This window comes from Manis javanica, chromosome 3 (assembly GCF_040802235.1).
Source record: "Manis javanica isolate MJ-LG chromosome 3, MJ_LKY, whole genome shotgun sequence".
Classification (NCBI taxonomy): Eukaryota; Metazoa; Chordata; class Mammalia; order Pholidota; family Manidae; genus Manis; species Manis javanica.
Window position 1 is genome coordinate 66,232,218 of NC_133158.1, and position 27,073 is coordinate 66,259,290.

At 38.0% G+C, this 27,073-nt stretch overlaps 1 protein-coding gene across 29 annotated transcripts in view; it reads left to right on the forward strand.

Moving 5' to 3' along the window:
- Positions 1 to 27,073, forward strand: part of ZBTB20 (zinc finger and BTB domain containing 20) — an 832,086-nt gene that overhangs the window by 671,276 nt on the left and 133,737 nt on the right. The window contains exon 1 of one of the 29 annotated variants that reach the window (XM_017652395.3): positions 14,470 to 14,856. The exons of the other annotated variants lie outside the window; for them this stretch is intronic. The gene's annotated coding sequence lies outside the window, so the exon portion shown is untranslated. Of the gene's footprint in view, positions 1 to 14,469; positions 14,857 to 27,073 lie in introns of those variants that run through there. 29 annotated transcript variants of the gene reach the window in all.

A 27,073-nucleotide genomic window follows, 5' to 3' on the forward strand; every position in this document is an offset into this window, starting at 1 on the left:
ATAAGTATGTCCAGATAGGTTGAATATTAACAAAGTATATTTTTCAACATTGGTTTATAAAAAAAGAAGTTTTCAATGGATTCCTAATGTAATTTAGCAGTATAGTGGCATCTCTTATTATTTTATAAGGAAAGCTGGATAATCTGAGTGTGTGTCATTAAAAAAAGCCATGAGCAATGATCACTTAACATTTTATGGGGAAATACATGAGGACTTAGTGAAACTTCAAAAGACAGACTTCATATTTTGATGTTTCATGCCTAATTTCCAAATAGAAATATTACACTTAACTACATAAATCTTGAATATTTTAGATAAGTTGAAAAATTACACGCTGAGTGTTTTTTGTTTCTTATTTTTAATGAATCAGTAATTTTGACCTTCGTTCCATATGCCTCTTTAATTTATGGTGAATAAAGTAATACTGATTTTTTTCAAAAATTAATACACAATCTCAAGCCACGAAGTTTTTCTAAATTATGGTATTTCCAATGGCAAATGAAATAACATGCTGTGCGTGCATTTAGTGATTTGAAACAATTTGAACATCATGATAAAAGTTGGGGGGATTACAAGCAGTGTTATAATTAAAGGTCTGTTGATTCTTCAGTTTAAATGCCATTGTTGAAAGATTTTTCACTCAGATGTCAAAGTCTGTGGCCAGCTGAAACTTGGCATGCTAGAACTCAGCCCAGGGAAACATTGTGTTCTACAGATTTAAAAACTGAAATCTGTTAAGAACAGAAATGTTGGGCTTGGGCTGATTTCTCATGAATCAGAACCAGAGTATAGCCAAATACCACCTCCTCTTTACGAAAGGAAGTAGTGCAGGTGGATGTTAATGGGAAATGTTTGTTCAGATGGAAAATGAAGGGAAATTAACATTAGATATCATCCTACAGAGCACTGGGTTAAAGTTTTATATCATTAAAATATGTTTATTAGGGAAATTCTAAACATTTTAGATGCTTCATCTAGTTAATAGGGAGCCAGGTTTACCCATCTTCCAAAATTTGTATATTGAGGTTCAAGTTCTCCACATCACATTTCTTATTATTAGAAAAACTTGGAGCAAAATTTTATTTACTTAACTCACTACATCAAAATATATTTCCAAACACCTTATTTCCTTTTCTTTCATTTGGAGGCTACAGTGGCCTGTGACCTCCATCTATCCAGCTAACCCATAGAATTTTTTTTTTCTTTTTTTGGTCCATAGAGTAACTTAAAATAATTTGAGAGTTTGAGCCAATCTTTAAAGGTCAAAAGATCTCACCAAAAGCCCAGAGTTTTCTAGATTTCTTATAAATTTGAGGATCTGGTGAGATGAGACCTATATTCTTACATAGACCAGATATTTAGAATTGAGCAGTAGCTGCTCCATTCAGACAAGCTATGACCTCTCCAGTTTAACAAAGTATTTATTATCCCATATTTTATGCCATATCTACTTCATGCATTCACTACCACCCTGGTTCCTAGGAGAATCTGACTTTTCTTTCTTTGCTTGTGGCAGATGTATTGTTTCCTTGCTCTCTGCTTGTGGTAGTAAGTTTTAAAGCTTCGAAAAATTTATTTCCAATAAATAATGGCATTGCAAACATTATGCACAAAGCTACTCAACAGAGCATTATTGAAAATGACCAAATTAGAATATAACTAAAATGTCCAAAATAGGGGATTACTTAAATATATGATATATCCACATAATGGAATACTATGCAGGGCTTAAAAATATTTGTCTTAAAAGAATCAGCTTACAAAAAAATGTGTACAGCAAGATTGCTGTTTTCTAGGAGAAAAAATGTTTATACATATAGGAAAAAGGTTACCTTAGGGAAGTGTTAGAAAAATCTATACAAATAAGTTAAAAAGTAATAAGCCCTAAGGGTAGCTTTTGTAGATTCCCTTCCCTACAGCTTCCTTACTCCATTTTGACACTCCATTTTGACGTAACTTTTGGAACATGTCCTGAAGCTATTTTTTCAATTCTCATCTAAAGCTGATTATCCTTCTTGCCATTATTCTTTAGAGGATACAATCAAGAATGAGATTTCCATAATTGTTTTAAATACTTGAAAAATATTATTGCTCACCCCCATACTAGACTACCACCATGGTAAAGCAGGAGAACCGGTTCCCACCTTGGCCTGGAATCAATTTGTTCTCCCAAAGCACCTTTTGCTGATACCAAAAACTATTCAAAATTTTTTACGAACCTCTTGGAACAGACAATTTATATGTAAATATGTGCTTAATAGCATGAACACAAAAACTTGTAGGGGGCTGGAACTGAAACTCATCATCACAAAGGCATCAACTTTGTACCCACCATAGGAAGCAAAGCCCACAGGTAAAAGCCATCTAAGCATTTATGAAAATTCTTCTGAACCCAGCACAATGCCTGACAGATGGGAAAGGCTCCAAAAGTATTTGTTAAATAAAATATGAATAAATTTGCACTCCCACTAAGGAGCCATTGACATATGCATCAAAAAGTCATCATTTAAATAAAACTCAAACAATCAAATTTGGACTTCACTCATAAGACTTTCAGACATAGTTTGGGTGCTTCAGAATTAATAATGCCATAAATTTTTTCCCAGAAAAAGAAATGTTTGTTTATGTGTGTTTTATATGTGGTTTGGTGCATGTATGAATTTGGGGAAAGATGGGTGCAGGGACGAAACCTCTAGCTCTTAGCCTCATCCTCATGGCAGTGCTAGCTTCACTGTTTTGGATTTGACTGTTTTGACCCTCAATCTCCACTTCTCCAGAGCATTTCTCACCTTTTGGTTCCAAAGCATCTGTTTTCATGATTCCCTTGTTCCTCTGAATGATACTTGCTCCTTCAACCAGTCTTCCTTTATCTGCCTACAAAATGTAAGTTTGCCTTTCTTCCCTCACTGTGTCCATGAAGTCTGCGGTTAGTTTCATGGAAAACATATAGCTACAACTGGGTATTCATATCACCTCCCTGAAGATCTGAGTATCTAGTCCTGGCCTGTAGATTCTGGTGCTATCAACATGGATTTCCAGCTGCCAAAAAGACATTGCCACCTGGATGTGCCACCATAGCACCTCAGTCCTATTGGTCTCCTTTGCATAACCCAGAAGCTAATCAAATTAACCCCAAATATACTTTGTGCTTTTCTTATCTGCATGCTTTTATTCTCTGTCCCTTGCCTAAAACCTCTCTCTCCAAATTCTACCTGTTGGAACTTTTCCCATATTCCAGAGTCCATCACAAATACTGTCTCTTCAGGTAACTTCTTTCAGTGTCCATGATCAAATGATATTCCTCAAGCCATGAGCCCTACAGAATTTTGTTAGCAACCCTTTATGGCATTCACTTTATTTTGCATTGTATTTTAGTTATTAAGTTTTCATGTTCTTCTGTATTCTAAATATTAGGTTTATGGCTCCTTACTTATCTTTGTAGCTATTTTCTAGAGCTCAGTCCTAGCAAAGTCTTTTGCTGATAGCAAATCATTCATTATATATTGAATTAAATTAGGTTTATGTATTGACAGTTGTACGTGTGCTATGATTTGAAACACCCAGAAAGCCCACCCACCCAAGGTGTCTCCCCTACTTTCCAGTCCATAATATCCTACTTTGGAGACTTTCTCTTCAAAGGGGATTTTCCACTAAGTTGTATCTTTTTGTTCTTTAACAAGTAAACTATTAACTAATAAATACTTGAATTTCACTCCCTCCCTCCACCTTCTAAGATCTACTTACTATCACCTAAGAGGGAGCAAAGTCTTAAAAGAATAGGCCAGAGGTCAGGTATATCCTCAAGGGGGTAACAAATAGGAAAAGGTCAACGAAAAAGGTAGGATAACAGTGAGTAGCTTAGGCTGTGCCACTTATCAGCTGTATGCCTTTCTTTTCTCAATTGTAAAACCGGATCATAACAGTTTCTACTTTATAGAGGTATTACAAGAACTAAGTAAACAGTGCTAAATAATAATATAGTACTTAGAATAATATCTGGTACACTCTAAGTGCTAAGATATGTTGGCTATTAAGTCTCCATAGTATATATAATCATATGCATAGAACACATACATAGTATATATGACACAGTATATATAATCAAATACATAGTATATGTAATCATATTATATATGAAGTATACCTATACTTCATAGATAATACATATATATTTAACAATTATTATCATTGTGATTGTTATTTCACCCCATCTGATGGCAGATCCCAAAGAACCTCTTGGATAGTGGGTGACAAGTGTCTGAAGATGAAGCATGTCAAAAAAGAGAAAACAGGCTTTGTCAGACAAAAGGGATTTAACATACAGCTCTGACTATCTGGACTATCCACCTTGGGGAAGTTACTTAACCTCTCTGAGCCTTAGCTTCTTCATCTACAAAAAGGGAGAACACCGTCATTTACATTTGCTTTGAGAATGAAGTGAGCTTTTGTTTTCCCTAATCATTTTGAGATTGGATTTCTGTCTTTCACTGATTCCTGTCCTTTTTCTTTGCTTCACATTTGTTTTCTTGACAAACCAGATTCCAGACTTTTTGTTTTGAACCAAACTTAGAAGAAAGGGGGTGGCACTGTTTCAGAAAAACGGTGGCAGTACCAGCTAATAATTGCAAATTATTAATAATTTAATGCAGTAGTGAAATGTTAAAATATGTATCAATTAATATGCACCAAGCCTAACAGAGAACAAATAATTACCAAACTGTGGCTAAATCCTTAATCTTGAACAAACTTACCAGACAGACCAGGTTTTTCTTTTTTAAAAAAATAAAATATGTTCTACCTATGGAAATAATTAACTGTATTAATCCACAGGTTTTACAGTTGGCCATTTTTAAAAAGTACAAAATTTCCATTTTTACTGAAAACAGAAAAGTCCTTCCCCTATAGTTCTATCTGAAAGGAGTATGTGTGTAGCATGCAGGTTTGGGGGGAAGAAAAGGAAAAACAAAGGAGGAAAAATGGTCTTGAAAATATCTACAAACTCCTGGATATTCAGATCTGAAAGAAAAAGAACCTCGTAATGTACCTGCTCACGTTTAGTCCTGTTCTTGTAGTGCTGTGATGTGGCACTTAATGCTCTAGGGGACCTCGAACAAGTGTTACAAATGCAACCAAAAGTCTCGTGAAAATGAGCCTCTTAACAGTGTGCAAGCTGGTCTGCAATGGCCCCAGGAAATCCCCCCGGCTATTCACATCCTTTTTATCCACTACATTCTCTGCCTCAAAGGGAAACCTCAGTTCACCTCCTTGACCAGAATTGAGTAGACATTGATTTGGTTAGCCAGTGCTTATTTATTCATTTATTAGTCTTCACCATTTGTATTCCACCAGAACAAAAGAATATATCTTCCCTTTGCATTAATTTGAGTTTACAGATGTGCAAATGTGTGTTTGTAGGAGAGTGAATATTTATGTTTATGCAGTTTTATGGGTAGCTTGCTTTAATTTCAAATATTTTCCTTCAAAGCTGCAGTACATAGAGCCTCACCATCACCATCATTGTGCAGAATGACTCTGCTTGACATATTAGCTGAATGCCTAAAAATGTTGATGTGAAGTGAGCTTTTTAGAAAAGAAACATGTTTTTCTATTCACTTCTATAATAGCTCACGTTAAGTGTCATGTGGAAGAAGTGGCCCAATGCATAATCTTTAAAAAATTAAGAATCCCAACTTTCACCTCTGTGCTAGTGATTCATTTATCTATGGGCATTTGATTTGCCTAATTGTCCCCAAGAAAAGCCAAAAAGAACTGAACCCAATTAAGCAGCACATATTTTGGAAGCAAATGCTATGTTTAAACCACTACACTGAAGGCAATGGGAAATTCAGAGATGTGTAAGTCAGGGTTTAGCCTCAGGGACCTTACAGTCTAGTTAAGGATACATGACATGAAACATGGAATTGTATATAACCATTAAAGATTTATTAACAAGTCAAGATATTCAGACATATTCTTTGCAAAATTACATTAATGATTTATATTAAAATATACCACACAGTTAATTCCCCTTCCATTGGAAGGACTCACTGATTAGATACCATTTATTCTCACAGCCCCCTAAATAGCAACAATGCATGAGATTTTCATCTGAACTCAACTCATACATTTCTTAAACTAAATTTGGGCAGTTCAAGCAATGTAGCCAAATACATGTTCCTGGCCTTTTAAATGTTGCATGCCCAGTAGCTTTACTACAAATTTTCCTTCAGGAAAGCTTGTTGAACTAAATAAACATTTCTAAGTAGATGTGTGATGGATGTTAAGCAAACCAAGGAATGGCCTTTGAAGATATTTCCACTCCTCAATACCAGGTTCGGATGCCGCACTTTCTTCAAATCATAATACTGAATTTCTTCTTACTTGGGGAATATGTTCAAAATAGAGTCGGACTGAGCACAACCATAATAAATTCTGCTGCAGTGTCTTTGTAATGTATAACTGATCATAATCAACCCAGACACCATATAGGGACTAAAAGTAAGTAAATCCTTACTTACCACCTTAGTTATAACCTGCCAAAGAGATTAACCTGAGTTCAGGGGAAAACCATGGGGATATATGTACAATTGAAATGTCTAAATGTATGCAAGCAACCGTATCCAAGATTTCTGTACTACCTCTACTCTTCTGCTGAAGTATAAATAAAAATAACGTCAATAATGCCAAGCAAATGGGATGTTTAGTCTATCAAGCATTTTGGATACCTCATCCCTTTTGATTCTCAACTTGTGATCTCAACAACTTGTCAGATTGGTAAGGCACAGATTATCCACATTTTGCAAATAAAAAGTCTATGAAGTTTAGAAAGGTAGATGACTCGCTTAAGGACACAGAGCTCTTAAATGCAACTGCTTCTCCTGATGCACACATTGTGACGGGTTCAGAGGAAAAAGCAGCTCTCACAGCATCTTCCCAACTCTGCAGCCATCCTGCCAGGCACAGAGGAATTGCCAAAATGCAACCCGTAGACGTTAATCTTCAGAGGACGGAAGAGCCCTCAAGCCAAAAGGCATCCCTACTAGGACTTCATGCAAGAAGGAAAAGGGATGGTTAGCTCTATTTTATAAGATTTTTCCCGCTTATACAAAGCCCTTGGCAAATGCTGGGAATTTTCATTACTCAGAAATTGGATAAAATCCTGATGGTTTTCCATGAAAATCATGGTTGTGTCTAATGTGGTTGTGTCAGTTTTTTCAGTCTCCTGAGGACTTGGACTTCAATATCTAAAGTCTCAGTCCTGATCCAGACAATCATTTCTACCTACCAGGATTTATGCTTTTCCATTGAAATATCAGTGAATATAATCAGTTGTCTTTGAGCTGTCTTCCTAGAGCCTCTTACTTATTTAAGAATATACAGTGTAGAAATGATGGAGATTATGGGCCACTTTTTGAAAACTGAATGTCGCTGGGAATTGATAAAGAAGTGTGATTCTGAATCCCACAAGCCACAGGATTTCATTGGCAATATAGAATTCAGAGCTGTCACTAAATTTTACTACCTGATGATAAATAGAAAGGTGGAGTTTCAAATCAAGAAATTCAGTGCTTGGTTCCAAAAATTAATAATGTCACTCGGTCCTCCATTCAATTTCTCATCCTTTAAAAGTGTGCAGACTTCCAGCCTTGACTTTGGCTTGTAGAATTAGACCTGACATCTTCAGCTTCTTGATCTTTCCTACCAACTTACCTTGGAGCCTCAGTTAATATGAAATATCAAGGCAATATCCCCAACACCTTGATGTCAGGACACTTGCAATCCAAATTACTGTTTCTTCCCTAGTAATAATCCTGAGATCATAAAGCATTTTCATGTGCATGGCCTATATTATTAAGTTCTACATTCACCTCTTACATAGACAGGGGGATTAGCAGTAGTAGTAGTAGTATTGTCACCATCATCATTTCCTTTTGCAGATGGGGAGATAAACAGACTAAGTACATGCTCTAAGGTCACATAGCTGGTGAGAGAGCCACAGTTATACCCAGGTGAGCCTTTAATCTCACTCATAGTCCAACATGTTTTTCACTAGTCTTGCTGAGCCTCATAGATTTGACCTAAGACAGAGGTTCCCAGACAAGCTGTCATACCTAAAGGTCTTTTTTAAGACATCAGCACTCAGACATCCACCTCTGAACATTTGATTCACTAGGTCTAGGGTAGGGCCCAGAACTAATTTTTCTAGCAAGTTCCTAGGCAATGCTGATGCTTTCTTTCAGGGACTACTCTTTTAGAAGCTCTGTCCTACAGATTGTATGCAGGAACTGAGCGGCAATGATACGCTAAGGCAAGACAATCTTATGAGAAACAAGTTAGTTTTGAATGATGCTGCCTCTGGTTCTTTTCTCCATTTCTGATCTCCATCGAGAAAAAGTCAAACAAACGTCGGGTGGGGGACTAGTAAGAGACCACCTCACTATTTAGAATGAGTTTAGATCTTCTGCCACTTAAGAATTGGACAGAAAACCCTTCAATTTGCTTCTAACTAGAACCTATTGTTGTATATTAATCTGGAGATATGATTGCCAACCCACAAATGAGGAGTGGGTTGTTATAAGATTGAACATGGACAAATGTAATCAGATGAATCTACTGACAACAGATCCACTAAACAACAATCTCTAGATCGATTTCTCCATGTCAGCCTAGAAGGAAGCTCTTAATAGCAAGAGGGAGAGACCCATTCTTGACCTATCCTAGTCGATATTTTTTGAAGACTGTCTTTACAAGTTCAGTTTGAGACAACAAGGTAATACATCTGCTTTAAAAAAAAAATCTAAGAAATATTTAAGTTGTGTTGTAAGTTAATGTCCAGATCAAGATAGCCAATGGTAGGGCTACTTAGTTCCTCTAGCAGCTCTAGAGGGCAATTCATTTCCATGCCTTTTCTAGCTTCTAGGGGCCATCTGTGCTCCTGGTCTCGTGATTCTCCTTCCATGAATAACTCCAACCTCTTGTTTCTGTCATCACATCTCCTACTACTATCTCTGATCCTCCTGCCTCTTTCTTATAAGAACCATTGTGATTATATTTAGAGCCTACTTAGATAATCCAGAATAATCTCCTCCTCTCAATATATTTAACTTAATCAAATCTGCAAGACCCCTTTGCCATATCAAGTAACACTCATAGTTTCTGGGGATTAGCATATGGATAACTTTTGCAGGGTCATTATTCAGCCTACCACAGTCCTTTTGTGGGGTGTTAATCAGACTACATCAGGAATACAGTACTTCTTACTCAGCACCAGAATTTAAGAGTTTTGTTATTGTAATACATCCAGAGTGGGAGTGACTAGAACTATGAAAGGTGAGAGTGTGGCAGCCATGTTGCAAAGCCTGGCTGGGGAGGGTGTGGGACCAGGAATCAAAAGAACTGGGTTCCAGTACCAGTTTTGCTTCTACCAAGTTGTGTGACTTTAAGCTTGTCTGATAAATGTCTCTGCCTATCTGGTCTTCTCTGTGAACTGAGAGAACCAGAGAATCTCCTAAATAGCTCCTAGGTCTAAGATTCTGTGCTTCTATAAAGTCTATCAGATTGTTCCTAGATGGCATTTAAATTTAAAACCAAGAGCTTGCTTACCATCTCCGTATTCAGTTTAAATGTTGTCCACTTTTCTTTTGAACTCAAAATTCACTTAAATTTTGAAATTAGGATGTGTTATCCAAGGACTTCTTGCTGTAAAAATAGGGGTAAAGCTATGAAAATTGCCAAAACAAGTGCTTTTCACTAGCTAATTCTTAAATATCCTACCCGATAATTCTACTTTAGCCAGAGCATCAAGTCCCTAATCTTAGAGTAATAAGCATTCCCTTTCATGTATTGGAAATTTGAAGAACTGAGAGAGTTAACACTTGTGGCCTCCACCTCTTCTGAGATATCATCGACCACCTCAAACAGGTGTGCTGTGGGACAGCGCATTAAATATGCCGAGCAGAGTGTAAAGACCTTGTCCCGAAGATCTCAGTCTCAAGGCATAAGTGGCAAACTAGAAGAAAGTCACTGAGTGGCTGCTGTTATTATTACAGGGTCAAAGACGTGGGAAAGGGCTGGGGTTTCCTCCTCTTTTCAATTTAATTTGGTTTATTCTCATATAAAGGCATCAAACTTGACCACTCATCCTCAAAAGGAAATAGGGCTGGTTTGATACAAATCTCTCTACAGCATTAGAGTCATCCCACGAACACCAGTTTTAAATGATGATTTATAGAAGGCCATGAAGAATCATTTGGAGGAAGTTTATAGGAAGGAAAGCTTTGAAAGCTGAACCAGAAAAGGTGCTTGGAAGTAAATCAAATTATGGCATACATTGAATTATGGCATTTATTACTATGAGCAGAGTATGCATGGAATTTTGAACTAGAAGCTGAGAAAGCAAAGGTCTAGAAACTCTCATGCATAGTAAACAAATTAACCCTTTATTCTCTTACTTTCTAAGCTCCCTATGTTTGGTGACTTGTTTGTACGAGTGTACGATGGACTAATAAACTATGCTCTGCGATGGGTGCGTTTAACTATTTGTGCACATGATTAAAAACATACAACTCTGGTATAGATTTTCCTTGGTGTCATGTAGACACAGTATTTCAAAAGAATACTATCAAACTTTCCTAAGCATATTAAATGGGGGATCCCTTGTCCTCATCTAATATAATTTGAAGATTATTCTAGTAATATGTTTGGTAAAGAAAAAAACCTGCCAAATAAGTCAGGGTCTAATAACTGGATTAATGAGTATTCTAAAACCAATGAATTCAGTATACTATACCTTTCAGGACCTCGTCTCACTTTCTACTTTAAAAGATCAGTTTTCTTTGCTATTATTTTATGCTGGAAACTACATAGTCTAAGGAAATCAGCCTATCATGAGCAGGTCATCAGCTCTAGAAATATCTGCCCATAAGAAAAAAATTTGATTGGAATCTTGTCACCAAGGAAATGGTTTAAAAATCTGTTTATTTCCATGCCAAATGAAAATCTTTGCTTCAACTAGTTATCTTTATTTTGCAATGACTTTCTTTTGCCCATTCATCATTATTACATGGCTACTATACACTAATCATTTAGAAAAAAGAGCACCCTATATGACTATGCAAATATAAAATATAACTATATGTTTGTGTGTGTTCATATGCTCGTCTAAAGAGCACGTTTGTGACAGGAAGTGAAGAATGGCATAGTTGGGGAAAAATTAAAGAGACACGATGTAATTATCCGAACTGGAATTAAGCCAATTAATAACCCATGTGCTAACACTACCCTCAAAGTGCTGAAAATGCTGTTGGCTATTTAAATGCCCTGGTGGTCCTAGCCAGCCATCTTCACCTCAGCCATTTTCAACACCATGCGAGGACATGGCTCACCCTGGCTTCTGAGGAAGGGCTGCCACCTCAAGTAAGCTGTAGAAGAGATACAGATTGTATAATCTGAGCAGAGGATTCTCTCAAGTGACTATGCACAGATTTTCACTTACATTTCAACGTCATAACACTGGTGTTGTGCGCATTTGCTCATTATTCAACACTTACTGAATACCCACTGTGTGCCAGCTGAGCATCATGGCTTAGAATGCAGGCTTTAAAGTTAGGTTGCCCTGACTTCACCCCCAGCTCCACCCTTACTAACTGTGTGCTGTTCAGCAAGTTACCTAACCATTCTATGCCTCCATTTCTATGAAATGAGGTTTCATGATATCTAATTCATATGGTTACTGTGACTCTAAAGTATGATAAAAAAATGTTAAGTATTTAGCAGAGCACTTAGCCCAAATCAAGTGCTCAGTAATATGTTGGTTATTATTATTATTATTATGAGCCAAGAAATATACCAAAGTCTGGAAACAAAGACATCAAACAACCTTCAGATGACCCTTGAAGCTTAAATTCTAGAACTTTGGGATTACAAACTTTACAGTCTCTACTGCCGTCCCTTTCTAACTGAAGTCCATATATTAGGGTCTTGTTTTGCTATGTATGTTCATGTCTTGAACTGACATGCTTTGAATATAACCACTCAGCACATGTATAGCATGCAATTTTGTTTATTTACACCCTCACTTACGCCATCCTCAATAATCACCATGTAATGACCAGCCATGGACTTAATATTTGTTATCCTCAAAACAACCTTCATGGGATCAATAGTACCACATTTTACAAATAGGGAAACTGAGGCTCTGAGAGTGAGTGCAACCTTAGCAATGATATGAAGGTCTGTTTGACTCCAAAGCTCATTTCTGTTTCTTCCCAGTTCAGCCAGCCAGCACACATTTTCTAAGCACTTCACTGTTCTTCTCAGGGCTCTTGCCTATCAGGCGCCGTGAGACCTTCAGGACAGCCTACCAACATCAAAATCATTGATCTCTCCTCCCCCTACATGATGGCCTGTAGACCATGTGTTTCAGGCACGTCACAGCAACCATTGTCAAAGAGGTTGGTGTGCAAGTAAACTAAATAACTCTGGCTATGCCTCTCTCCGGTTACTTGCCTTTGAGTAGATCCCAGGCCTGACATTTCTTTCATTTTTCCACTTCCACCCTGAGTAGCAACATCATTGCTGAAGCATGACTGCAACAGAGTTTTTCACTTTTATACACACCATGATTCTTGTTTTAGGACCAGAGACTTCATCCCTCCAGTAACATCTGATGGTACTGCTCTCTTCATAAGCACCTCTTCCCCCTTAAAAAAATTTTACCTTCAATTACCTGTTGTCAAGAGGGACATCCTTTCTGAGTATGAGCGTACATGTCCAAAAATGATACCATCAAATGCGTGGACAGATAATACAGTTTCCCCTTTCTATTTTACTAGTTCATATCAATTGAAATATATAGGAAAAGTGGCCCATAGCTAATCTTCCAGGTAGAAAATCCCATCAGTGATTTAAAATGACACTGTAAGCTGAAAGCCTCAATCTCTTTCACCCACAGTGTGCCTGTATTTTACAAATGAGATGTATGAGATAACCACGTCTTTTTACATGGTGATATATAGCAGATGATATACAGAGAGAGGACTGCAAACTCTGGGAGAGGGCTTTGTAGATCAACCGAATGGCCTTCGCCAGCTCAGAATGTGGCACGGGCTGTGTCTGGCTGGGAGAGGGCCTCTACAGTGTTGTATGGTTTTGCTTCTCTCTGAGACTGAATTAAGAATTTAAATCTCTGTCACAGAAAATATTTCCACTTAGCTATTAAGACATTCTTAAAAACTGCAGGGTTATGCACTAATGTGTAGATGGAGGAATCTTGTTATCCTGGAGACGAGGGTGGTTTCCATACCTGTTGGGCCAGAATCCTTACAGAGAGCTGGATGGTAGCAGGTACGGTAGGAAGAGCACTGGCCTGCTGGGCCTCAGGAGCTCTGGGTCCCAGTGTCAGCACTGCTATTGCTTTTGTGATTTATTAGCCTGAGTCTCTGGGCCTCAGTTTCCTCCTGTGCTAAATCAGGACATGGGAGAGAATGCTCTCTGTGGCTTTTTCTGGCTCTGGTATTCTCTGGGTCTGTGGACTGCCCTTGCTGTCTGCCGTAGTCTGCCTTGCCAGCTCTGTTTGTCACAAAGATTAATCCATTTTAACTGTACCTTGGAGTGCTCCTGGGAGAGGAGGACGGATGGATTGTTTTGCATCTATTATTGCATCAGAACTTTTGCCTTTTTAGACGAGATCGTGCTGTGCCTGAAATCCGTCTGCCTGTCTGCCCACTGACTTTGTCTGTGCTGATCTCTTGTCACGGTACCTCTTCTTCCAGCATCCATCTCCCTCCAAGATCTAGACTCGGCATCCGACTGTACCTGTCTTGTTCTCTGCAGCATCTGTCTGCTACACTCCTAGACCATCATTAATAAACTTTCACACATTACACGCAGACCCTCATATGTTGACACCTGCACATAAATATCTACCGTTCATAAAACTAGAAGAGAAAACTCCATTTTTTTAAAGACCTCCATCTAGTGCCATTTGTATGTGCACTTTTTGTTTAGTTGTAAGTTTTAATAGTTCCCCCTTTGAGGATTTGTCAGTACGAGCAGTATTGCTTATCAGAACACACCAACAGTCTTTTTGTAATATTCGCTTTTCCCCTTTGGTTCAGCCGAGCCTGCTGACAGATCATTCAAATTCAATTGTTTTATGTCTAAGCCGAACAGCTAATTAAAGTAGGGATGATTAACCTGACTGGCAGTGTCGCTCTCCCTCTCGCGCTCTCTCGCTCTCCCTTTCTCTCTCTCCCTCCCTCCTGTTCCAATCAGTCTTTTTCTCACACTCTCCCTCTCCTTCCGTGTCTCTCTCTCTCTCTCTCTCTCTCTCTCTCTCCCTCTCTCTCTCTCTACCTCTCTCCCTCTCTCCCTCCTCTCTCTTCCTCTATCGGTCTCTCCTCCTTCGGTTGGTCTCTCTCTCTCTCTCTCTCTCTCTCTCTCTCTCTCTCTCTCTCTCTCTCTCTGTCTCTTGCTCTACTGTGTTTTTTTTCCCTCTCTCTCTCTCCTAAACGTGGTCTGCTTGCTGATGGCAGAATGGCACTCGGAGATTTGTGCATTGTGTCTGGTTTCCTACGGGCAGGCTGACCCAGTGCCTCCAGGGACTTATCAATAGACCACTCAGAAGAGACACAGACAGGAGAGAGGAGGAGGGGTGGGGGGAGAGAGAGAGAATCAATATCAAGAATAGAAGGAGCTCCGAAGCCATTTTTTTTTTAAAGAAGTATCGGGACTTGGGAGAGGGTGACAAAGAAGGTTTTTCAAAGAGGCAGTGGAGGAGGTTCTAATAAATTTGGAAGGAAACAGTCCCCTGTCTTGGGAAAAGGAGAACTCCTGACTGATTAGCATTCACACCAGGTATGAGATGTTCGCTACCCCTTATCACTGTGTCGCAACCGAGATGGAAAAGCCTTTTTTTTTTTTTAGGAGACTGAGGGAGCATGTATTTCTCTGTGTTTGTTGTTGGGGGGTAAAGGGGGTGGCGTGAGATCTTTGGGCATTTGTGTATGGGAGCAGAGAGAATGGAAGCAGTACAACGGGGGGTGGGAAAGAGTATGGAGTATGTTACTGTCTTCCCTGTCTTTGTGCACCCCTGGGGGGTTACCCAAGTTCATTTCTAGCAGGTGGATTTGGACGGGAGTTACTTAACGCTTGACCGCCAGTTTTGAAAAAAAAGAAAAAGAAAAAAAAACGCTGCTTCCTATGTCTATTAAAGGAAGCTCCAATTTCTCTCTCCCCTTCTCTCTCTCTCTCTCTCTCTCTCTCTCCCTCTCTCTCTCCCTCTCTCTCTCTCTCTCTCTGCCCCCCCCACCCCTCTTCCCCTCTCTCCCTCTCCCTCTCTCTTCTTTTTTTCCTCTTCTAACCAGACAGCGGGAGGGTTCCTGGCTCTCAGCCAGCCCAAAAGCCTCTAAGTGTTTTGCACTTGTTTCAGGGAGTAGCTGCCCGGGGATTTTTCAGCATTTTCACTAGAGAACAAAGAGTTCTTTACAAAGGGAAGGGGGTGGGGGGGAGTGAGCTTAATGTCTGATATATGTTTTTCTATTTTTATTAGTTTTTCCCCTAAAAAGAAAGAGACAGGAACAGAACATTCACTCTATAAAGACACAAAGACATTCAAAAGAAATCCAGTTCTCTTTTCTCCCCATCACCCCTATACATTTACATAAAAAAATAAAAAAGAAAAAGACTAATTAAGTTGGATATGTTGCTCTTTTCTCCTCTTTTAATCTTTCTAAATCCAACTGTTCCTATGCTCACTCTATGCTGTTTTCTTCTACGCACAATAAAAGTTGCTCAGGATGCATCTTCTCTTATCACATCGTCACCCAGAATCCCGTGGAGGAGAGAGCAAGAGTCCACCCAATAATCAGTTTAGTGGCGAGAACATCATCTACTTTTGCTACTTGGGTAAAAAGTTAATTATAGAATTTGGGTTCCCAAAATACCAATGGGGTACATTAGTTCATTCCATCTTACAAGTTTTGCATGCATCTGTTTAAAAGGTACAGTTTGTGTCACTTGTCAGTTATTAAGAAAGGTACTAAAGGAACAGATATTTGTATTTCATTTTTGATTCTTTCTAATTACATATAAACGACGAAAACCCCAGAGAGATTCCTTGCCCCAGCCGTAAACACTAGTTCAAACGTAATATAGTCTAGAGAGATTTTTCACCAATTCTGATTGCCATGTAGCTTTGTGGTCTCCATTTGATTTTTGCCTGTGCATATATATTTTTCCCATGAATTTGCGTTTGTAACAAACATTCCAGAATGTTTGTCATTTTCAAATTAATACTCCAGCAAAAGAAAAAAGAAACCAGCCTGTGAGCTGTATGTGCAAAATGTAGTAAACAATTCCATCTTTTATATATGCAGTACCTTTACATTGTTATACTAATATTCTTGAATTATAAACTCAAGAAAATGTTTTCTTTCTGAAGTTCTCCTCTAATGCATTAATATTTCGATTGTCATTTAGAAATCTTTTTAAGGTATATAATGGACAAAAATAAGCAAGGTAATAATGCACGAGCACCAAAAAAATCCTTGAAAATATATCGTGTACAGTACCTAACTACAGATAACTATTTTACTAAGTGCATAGAAGCTACAACAGTTGTTTCAAGATTCAGAAACTCTTTTCCTTTCTTTTCTTTTTCTTTCTTTTCTTTTTTCCCATTCACTGAAAATATAATCTATTCCTGCCCCTAGGGAGGGAAACTGTAGGGAAAATATAGATATATACACTTTTCCACATTTTTAGAATGCATTTATGTAACTGCTTCTTAAGGGTGTAATCTGTACCAGAGCAGAGTTTGATGTCTAGTCAGTAAACCCTTCTGGCTGGGAGGTGGGAGCGTCTTATGTTTGAAGGAACTTGACAATAAGGAGTCTTTTCGGGAAACCTTACTGTGTATGTGTTGCCTCAGTAATGACCGTCAGGGAAAAAACAAGAGCTAGGTGGCCAGTGTCTGCACTGGAACTCGCTGAAAGACATTAGAATCAGGGGAACTTTTGACAAAATCAGAATTTTCTAGGAGAGCTCACTTCTTACAGTTAGGTGTTTTCTTCAGGAAAATTCTTGTATTGCCTTCAGACTTTCCTATATTTTTTGTAAAGATTTTTAGTGCTTTTAATAGTGTGCAGGGAGAAAGAAATCTTCAAAAAGAAAGTCACCGAAATAAGGAGAAAGAAACTCGGTCTTTAAAAAGTTTTATATTGAAGGCAAGAGCTTTTTTCTCCCCTTTTGGCTTTTTTCTATTTTTTTTCCCCTCTGAACTCTTTTGCTGCTGTGGGCTGTTGTGCTTGCTTTCTTGTTTTTTGTTTTGTTTTTGCTTCTGCTCCAGTTTTGTTTTGTTTTTTTTGGTCTATTTTGTATGTGACCAAGGGGGTCCATGAAATAGGCAGAGGGGCTACGGCAAGAGGCTGTTCATGGAAGCTGGACTAACCCCCCTGAGCCCAGCTCAGGCAGCCCCTGTCAGCAGGTTCTGCCACCAAGAGTGCAGGGAAAGGTGATAGCTGTCATTCTGGGATTCTTCGTGGATCTGACCTGAGAGTAACACATTCACGGTGGAGGAGAAAAGGGGAAAAAAATAGAGGAGGAGGAAAGAAAAGCTCTTTGAGCTGGAATACACTGGCCCTTTCTTCCTGTAGGCAATCCGCTCCAGTTCTTGGCGACGTGTCCTGCACTATCAGATATCATATGACTTTTTATTTAGATTCCTTTTCGGAGAATGGCCTGTTAGGACTCTGTTTGTTTTCTTTTATTTAATTTCCTTCTCCCCTCACCCGCTAGTTTTGTGTATCTGTGTGTGTGAGAGAGTGTGTGTGCGCGCCTGCATATGTGTGTGCAATTTTTATCTTTGTTTTTGTTCTGTTGATCTGATGCTTTATTAAGGACAAAGCTTTAATTATTTCAGTATACTGGTTTCATCATTTGCCAAAAAGAAACCTCATTCTAGGCTTTTTGGGGGGTCCATTTTGAAACATCCATTAACACAGGAGGCTGGAGATCCTAAATGCCTGCTGGTCGGCCCTTAGCCCACTCCCTCACCTTAATTTAACCCTCCCTCATCAGCATGCACAGTAGTATAAGTTAGGAAACACCTGTGCTGAGTTGAGAGGGAAATAAAAGTAGAAGCAACTTCTTCAATTCTGAACTCCTAGTTTCACTTTGATAAACTTTTTTTAATCTTTTTTTTTTTTGGCACCCTCTGCTGAGCTTGAAAGCATCAGAGGTAGTGCACGATGTGTCTGTGGAGCTTTTGTGAGGTCATCTGAGCACCCCTGGAAAGTAGAGCAGGGGCTGAAAGTCATTCAGAGACTTAAGAATTAAGTGAGAGATTTAAATAAGATCTGTGAGATCTGTGGGCTCTGCAGGGTTTGGTGATGGAGGGTAAAATGGAATACTTAGGGACACTCAAGGAGAAGTAAGAAAGACATTCCCAGCCAGGGTAACACAGGCATTCCTGCTACAATTAGTACTGTAAAAACTGTACTTAATCAAAATTTTTATTTTGTACAACTCAAAATTTAACCAACTGCTATGTGACTGCTTTCCTCTCCATCCTTGCTGTGTAAAACAGAGGTGTTATACTGACATGATTACTGGGTTTCTCCTATATTTATTATATTTCTTTTTCAGTTTTGAAGAGTTCAGATTTTAGTTAGCCAAGGAAAAAACGTAACTTTTCATAGTATGCAAACGGCTGCCTATACATTATTCTTGTCGATGTGTAACTCACATATGCATAACATAATATATCCTGTTTGTATCAGAATTTTCTTGTGTAGTAGCAAGCAAAACTGCCTTAAAGGTTCAGATGACCATTATATTCTTTAAACCCATGGTTTGTAATTCCTTACTATCTTCTCTAAAATTATTTTTTACAGACCTTAATTTCTAATGCCTTATCTTAGCTAGCCAGAGGTGAATTTTGTTGAAACTTGGAGGAAAATTTATTCCACCCCTTTAAGAGTACCCAAAAGGAAAGGGAGAACTATTTTTCGTTCAACAAAAAATTTTAGGAGCCTTTTTTCCCCCAGCGGAAAACTCCAACACAGCTTTGTCTCAGAATGTTAAACTTGGCATGGATAAGAAATGTGAGTTTTTCTTTGTTTGAAGAAATTTGTTTCTGAAACAACAGTGTTATAAATATTTTTAAATTCCCTGCTGAGCATGCGCTGTATCTGACTTTATTCATAGTTTTAAACACACACCAAATTGCAGTCTTCTGAATGGCCACAGGTAAGGCTGTTGATTTGTATGATCTTTCTCAGAGCCACCTTCAGTGAGTCTACTCAGTTTTCCAGGAGGGAACAGGGCGAGAGCTGAGTTTAGACCTGGACTCCCTTCTAAAAACCATAAAGCAAAAGTAGAGTCCCCCATTAAGGCTTGCACATTATACTTAGGGTAAGTACTATTCAACTTTCCTTTCTTATAGGAGTCGCCTGCCTTAACTTTTTCGGCTTAATACTAGCAGAGTAAATTAAGAAAAAAAATTAACTCAGTGAGGTATTTGACCGAAGTAGCAAATTTGCAGATTTTGAAGGGCATCTATTGTGCATAAATTTGGGGATATGAACATTTGCCAGTGAAATGATAGCAGCTCTGTGCTTACAGAGCAAAGATGTGCTAGTCTGAACATGCCTGATCTCATCTGGAATCGAAAGCTAAATCTAGGTGGGCCTATGATAATACTAGAAAAGGAGCACATGTATCTTTTATGCTACCTTCTTGGGTTTTTTTTTTTTAAGCCAGGTTTCCAAAGGGAACGACAAACAAGGTTCTCCTCTGCTTAATAAGTAGTCATACTTCGCTTCTGGAGTCTATAATTCCAGTTGTTTTTGGTTGTTTTGTTTTGTTTTGTTGTTGTCATCAGTGTTGAAGTATATTGTTTCCAGTCAGTGATGATTAACACTTCGCATCTTCAGAATGCTTTACCTCTGTTAAGTCAGTTTGGTGTCCCCTCACTTGGTTACCTTTCTCGAGTCTGTGATGACCCTCTAAGGCTTTGCAATGCTTATGGATTCTTGCCAGAATGTATTTATTCTTTAGTTGTTTTTTATAGTTATGGTGTATATAATCTCATCTTTCAGGCCTTTATACCTATCCAAACAAATTTCATCTTGAGATGAAATTTCTCATAGTTATTCTTGACTTAGAACTGAACTCGTCTTACAAAGGCTTGAGAAAAATACAGAGAACTAAATATTCATTCTAATAAATGCAAATGAGTTTTTACAAAATACATATTGATATGCAATGCTTTTCTAATTTGTTTCCTCTTCATGCTTTAAAACAGAACCTGAAATTTAACTGTATAAAAAAAATTTTTTAAACCTGCCAGGTTAAATGCTGACATTTTAAATGCCCAATTTAAAATAATGCAAAGTTTTGATTTCTATCAACATATCACCTTTCAATGTCAGTCGGTAACACTTCATACAGATATACATATATATATATATACACATACACACACACAGAGACACGATTCCACTTTACATTTATATTAATTCTATTTTTGCATAAAAGAGAATTTGAATCAACACAAACTTGTATCACTTTATTATATTTTTTTCTATAATTTAAAAATTTAATTAGCTGCTGCCTCCATCTGATTTTTTAATATATTTATATACTTATTAATGTGTATTTTATAATTATATATAATTATATAAATCTAATAATATAGCTTAATTGTGAAGTATTTTTGTAAGTCTTACACACCCCTGAATTTTATGCAGCTATATTAATGTTCAAGTTCATTCAGATATGGTTTACTTTGCTCCATATCTGCTAATGTGTTAAGAAGTTTTTCCTTTCCTAATATAGAAAGACCGTGGCCTTTTTTTCCTATATATGATTTCTATAAGTCTTCAATATTCTGAAGAAAAAAACTTTTCAACCTTGCAATCTCCTGGAAAGCTTTCAAACAAATAGGAGAAGTAAGCTTTACCTTGCTGCTCCCCAGGCTGTTTGCCCTCACTTTATCACCCCTCACCACCAGCCACCCAGAAAAAACAACAATAATAAACACGATGTGATAATTTTTCTGATCACAGGACCAGGAAATACCAAAGAAAACTGTGGCACATGTAGGAAAATGCCAAGAACTTCTCCAGTAAGATCAGCTGTTTTTGTAGGGTTTTTTTCTCTCCTGAATTTTGTTTGTGACTGTTTTGGCTTGCTGAAGCATATCTCCATAATCTCACGAAGCCACAGCAAATTCCCAATGCCACAACAACACTGTGCAGCTGGGGAGAGCCCAGAAGAGCTGCTTCTGGGTGGCTGCAGACTTCCCCAGAAGTGATGCAGGGCAGAAGTAAGTAGGCTGCACTTCACTTTCCTTCTTACCTGCGCTGCGCAACTGGCCAGGCTGTGCGATTTTCTTCCTATAGCTTTCCTTCAGCTATCTGAGGCTTTTCTTTCAATAGCCAATGGCTTCCTGTGTCTTTCTGGGGACCGTTTATATAGTCAAGCCTCCCATTTTTCTCCTATATTGGAACATGGAAAGCTTTGGAAATTGGGAAGGGCAAAGGCAAGGGTATCAGAGCATCTAAGAAATATTCAACATGGCATCAGACTCAAAGCTGGTTTTGCATCTGTAACTTTTTTATTCGCTCCAGAGCCTCAGAGGGTTGAAAGTAATGAATGGGATAACTATAGGGTACAAACTAGAATCTAACTGATTCAGTAGATGGAGCTCTTCCCCCTAAGTATTTAAACTGCCGTCCCACTCTAGTCTGTGGGGTTTTCTGTTTCAAGGTGTATCATCCTACACATGTAAAATCAAGGGTCTAAATAGCTGAAGAAGAGATTTCCTGGCACTTTTCAAAAAAGATGAAGTATTTGTTCTGAAACACAGAGCAGTGCGGGAAAGAAGTGAGAATGGGGTGGGAAACGAAGTTTACATATCTAAATTTCTCCTTGTATTTGTTGATAGTCTTAAGTGTGAAGTTAAATGCTAGCACTTACTGTACAGGTGATTATTACTGTAAATGTGGGAAAATGTATGGAACATATAAAATTTGGGCTGTATTCATTGCAAATCTTCCAGGCTAGTTGAACTATGCAGATCTCCTCTCATTTGATTCTGCAAAGAGATCTTAATGCTGTAATGCAGTTGTTTCATCCAATTAGTTTAGAGAACCTGGCTGAAATGTTACAAATTCTGAATTGTTGTTGTGCAGAGAAGGGCAAAGCAGCTGTGTTAGTAAGGTGTCTTTATAGAAGCCAAAATATTTCCAGTAATAACTGAAAATAGATATCCAGTATCTCTTTTCATATGGAAAGAACTACTTGTTTATTTCTTTTAAAATTAATTGAAATGACTAATTACCTTAAATTTATGTCAGTTGTACATTATTCTCAGCACAAATAGAATAAGTTTGATCATGTCCCTCCCTGGTACCAGGAGGGAAGGATTATCTATTCTGCATGTAATAAATTATCTTCCTTGGTGGAATGCCTCCTCACAGAGTGGAGATATTACCGAATATCTCATGTTTAATCTTGATAAGATCATTTGGCCAAAGAAGAACTGGGCTTGGCTTTAGTTCCCAAAAAAATAGCATTTTTAAGGGACTTGGATTTCTTTTGCATACCACGTGTCTGAACCCAATACAGTCCAGGGAAATAGAGAGGATGAGACAAAATTATTCCTAAGCAGCCACCGTAGGCCAAGCACTGAAACAGTGCCAACCTGGACCAATCAGGCTGACTTCTCAGAAGATGCATGCTTTTGTCAAACACCTACATGAAGAGAAATAGGGAGGAAGCCCTTGAAACTGCATTCATATCTATGATTCTTAATTAATTTCAATAAAGTCCATAGTAATAAATACAATGACTTTTTTTTTGCAAAGTTGAAAATGTGAGTTTTCTTGTCTAGCTGAGGATCTCTAAATGTTGTATTCTGACATCTTTTGAACAAAACTGTCCTTTTGAATTTAAGCAAGTGAAAAACTTCTCACAGAGAGCAAAGAATAAAATTGATGGAAACTCTAAATCAATTCCAAACCCATTTCTGGCATGATGAGAATAACATTTGTGCTGTGTTTAAAGCAGTTTAAAACAAGAAAATGATAAAATGATCAATATACTTAAAGCCAAAAATAACCGGGAGAGAACGATCTGTAATCCATTCCCAGACCTGAAACCCTACGCTTTTGATTGAACATGAAAATAAACGAATATATCTTTTATAAGGTGGCATTTTAAGCCTTATAATATAAAGCAGTGACGAGATGCCGGCTCTCAACTCTATTTAAGCTACATTTTCAGGGTTTGGCCAAACAAAAGTTCCTAGTCTTAAGATATTGTGAATTTATTTATTTGTGTATACCCTGACCATAGAAAGAGCAAAGGTGAAGGAATATAAAGAGTGACACACTGAGCTACATTGCCACTTCACACTCTATGCACTGTTTTTTTGTTTAAAAAGTTTTAAGCTATAGGGATAGTATATAGGCTGTCACTGAAAGTCAGTGAATTAGTTAGTGTGGAGCAGACTATTTCTTTAAAAAGACCTTCACTCTTGACTAATATATTAAACATACATAATGTAAATCGTGGGTATTTTATACTTACTGCTTTAATAGATTGAAAGACTAAGTTGACACTAACAAATTTTGAACCTCTGGATTCAAGGTCTGTGAAATGCCATAGTCCAGGTTTACTCAAACCATTCTAGATTTAAGATTTTGCCCAAATGAGTGATCTACCAATTTTTTCAAAGTCATTTGACTGGCTAGTTACTTATTGATCAGATAAAATAAAATTGTCCTTCTGGAGGGGGAAATCCTAGCTGAAAAAATTAAAATGACAACAAATTGCATAAGCACATTTAATTTCTTTGACCTAAGGTGCAGCAGGAATGATGAAAATTCTAATGAGCACTGTGACGAATGTAACTACAAAGAAGCATGTGTGATTACATCAGTAAGAGTGAACTCAGTGGGCAAGGTCAGAAGGGTGAGACACAGGAGCCGTGACAGAGTGAGGGCTAATGGGTGAAGTTATTAGAGGTGCTTAAAGCTGTAGCTGCCTGCAAAATTAACCGATACCGAAAAGGAGAGTCAATCAGTTTCAAAAGTAAATAAAAAGGCAGTACTTTGTTCCTATAGGATGTAATCAACTATAGAAATCACTTTTGCAGAGAATTTGAACAACTTCCTAAGCTGTCCAGTGTGATAATAGTTGTAAAGAGCTGTTATTCATATCTGCTTAAAGATTCATATAAGTGTAATTGTTATAGCAACTTGTTATGCTATTGTTTGAAGTTGAAAAGCTCTGCTTTAAGTGTCGACAAAGCAAATGTCAGCATCATAGAATCATAACCATTGCATCTTAGAACCTGAAGGAGTCCTAGGTATTTCAATATGGGTGAGTGGGTTAGCATACTCTCCAGAAAGGAATATAGAATATCTGGTGCAGGACCACTTAAAAAAATTTTAATATGTAATTTACATATATTTGGGATATTCCATTTAAAAGAAAAACTTAAAAAAGAGAAAAGTAAAACTCCATAAATTCATCCTGACTAGTGGTGCTATCTATACATTGGAGTCCATGAACCAGGGGTTCTAAGTAGAGAAGAGTGGAAAAATTTCAGAAAAGCACAAGATTTTATTTTCATCAAAAGTGGTTCACAGATTAAGAAATGCTATTTGGGCTTCAACCATTTACTTGGCCAATAAAATTTAAACAAAATTCTCAAGATAAGGTCTACTACAAATCCAGCAGTGTACTAGAACTCTGGTTTTCAGGCTACTAATCCTGCACCACCACCCTGACCCCTAAAAATATAAAAATAAAAAGTAGATGATATTACAGAACGTAACTGAGGAAGAAAGCAAAGATACCAAGCCCTTAGGGTTCCTATTTCTGTACCATAACCCTTTCCTAGATGAGGCAGGGACAAATATGTATGGTAAGAATAAGACATTCTGGGAAATTACAGAAAATGCACCCAGATCATGCACTCCCTGGACACCATCTGCTGTTAACAACTCCCCAGGCCCTCATATCCCCTGCAAGGTAACCTTGTATCTCATTTCTCTTCTTCCCTCTATGCACACAAAAAAAAATGAGAGAGAGAGAAAGAAAAGAAAGAAAGAAGAAAAAACTTCTGAGGAATTGTAGTCAGATGATCTTTTGGAAAGAAGTCATTCTTCCTAGACATCTTCCCATACAGACTAGCGTATCTTATTATCTTACAAAATTCTGAGTTCTTATCAGAGGATGCAGAGTTAACAAGTTTAAACACATTAGAAATGGGCTGCTCCTTGTTTCCTACGCACACACCACATTTTCACATCCTGTTCGTTTTCCCCTGGTGTTCCCAAATAGAAGCAAATCCTGCCTCCCTTATTTCTACAGTACTCTATCTTCTAATGGCTCTTGTCGTATTCTGTCTTATAGATTGGCCATTTTTGTATTTATTTGTAATATAAGGAACAGGTCTATGTGATTTTGGTCAATACACATAATTTCACTGAGTTTCACTTTCCGCATCTGTAAATAGGAAAATAACTCCTTTGCTGGGTGGGATATTGTAAGAATTCCGTGAAATGGCATATATGAAGTGCTTAGCACAACTACTAGTACATGGTCATCTCTGAGTATCATTGTTACTACTACTATGATTATTAATATTCCCTGACCACTAACAATATTATTCCTAAGATCATATATTGATCTTAGTGAGTTCATTATTTCCTCAAGCAACAAGCACAAACACAATGCCTTTTACATAATAGGCACTGAGTTAAAATATATTGATCTTTTTAGGCAACTCCATAGAGCATATTACTTCCTTAAAAATATCCTTAAATTGATTTCTGGAAGTTTACAACAGTGGATGGTGATGGCCAACGCTGACCTATGTACACCATGAAAGATCTCAGTACAACTCAGTTCTGGACTGTCAGGGCCACATTCTCATTCAGGTTCCCCACAGACCCTCCAGCCACATAGGATGTTCTTTGCAGCACCCCCAGGAGTTTCCAGCTTATAGTTCTGGTTCTTGTGATTAATGAGCTTGTGATAGCTCTGTCTGTAGCCTGTACCAGAAACTTGCACTTTGGAGAGCAGGTCAAGATATTGAATTTAATTTTAGTTGCATCTGTTATAAGCCAATTGTGTATTCATTAAATTTATGGATTCCCTCTCTAGCCATATATTTTCATGGCTGTGGAGAGCACCTGAATCCATGGTGAATGTCCTTAGATTTTACTTTGGGGACCTGAAAATGAGGCAGTGAGACATTTTTGATAGCTAGCTGTCATCTTTGGCATTTCTTACTCTTCTGGCTAATCTGGTCTGTTTGAAGAAGGGGACAAGTATAGAATTTTTATTTAACTTGAGGATGGAATGATATTTCTTTATTAATGAGGTCTATGGTCAATGCAGTTCACCTACACATTTCTGTTTTTGTTGGCATGCAACCGCATTCTGCATAAATGGGACACTTCTGAAAAAGGGAAATGAGAAAATAACTTGAGGAATGTCAGGGTAGAGATAGAGCATTAAATGCACGGGCTCAGCAGTAGCTGGATGGCATAGAAGGTGGACTAAGGATGTGTGTGGTTCTGGCTGATCCTTAAAGGTTATAGTAAATAATGAGAAAAATTTGAAGGGGCAGATCACGTGACCATTGGCCAAGGAGAGGCTGACAGCAGGGTGTGCTCAAGCTAGGAAGAACGTTGCATCTCCATCAGCCAGAAGTTCCACTTCTTTGGGAGTGAGCTGGTATTTCTAAGGGGACCAAGGTCACATTTAGTAGAACTGGTGATTCAATAAAGGGTTCTAAGTTTGCCAGAGTAATGGTGTTGGCATCAAGAGAAGAAAGTTTTGCAGATTTCTGTGTGTGCACTTGCTGTTGCTGGCGTTCCTGGTGGGTGGCTGAATCATCCTGATGGTATTCAACAGGAACCAGCTGCTGAGAATATTAAAATGCAAGCATTTATTCCTCTAGAGAGACAGTAGCATCTGCAGAGTTTTCCTTTCTTGATAGTACAGATAATCCCAGGGAGCATTCTCTAGTAGTTTCCACTCTCTGTTCATT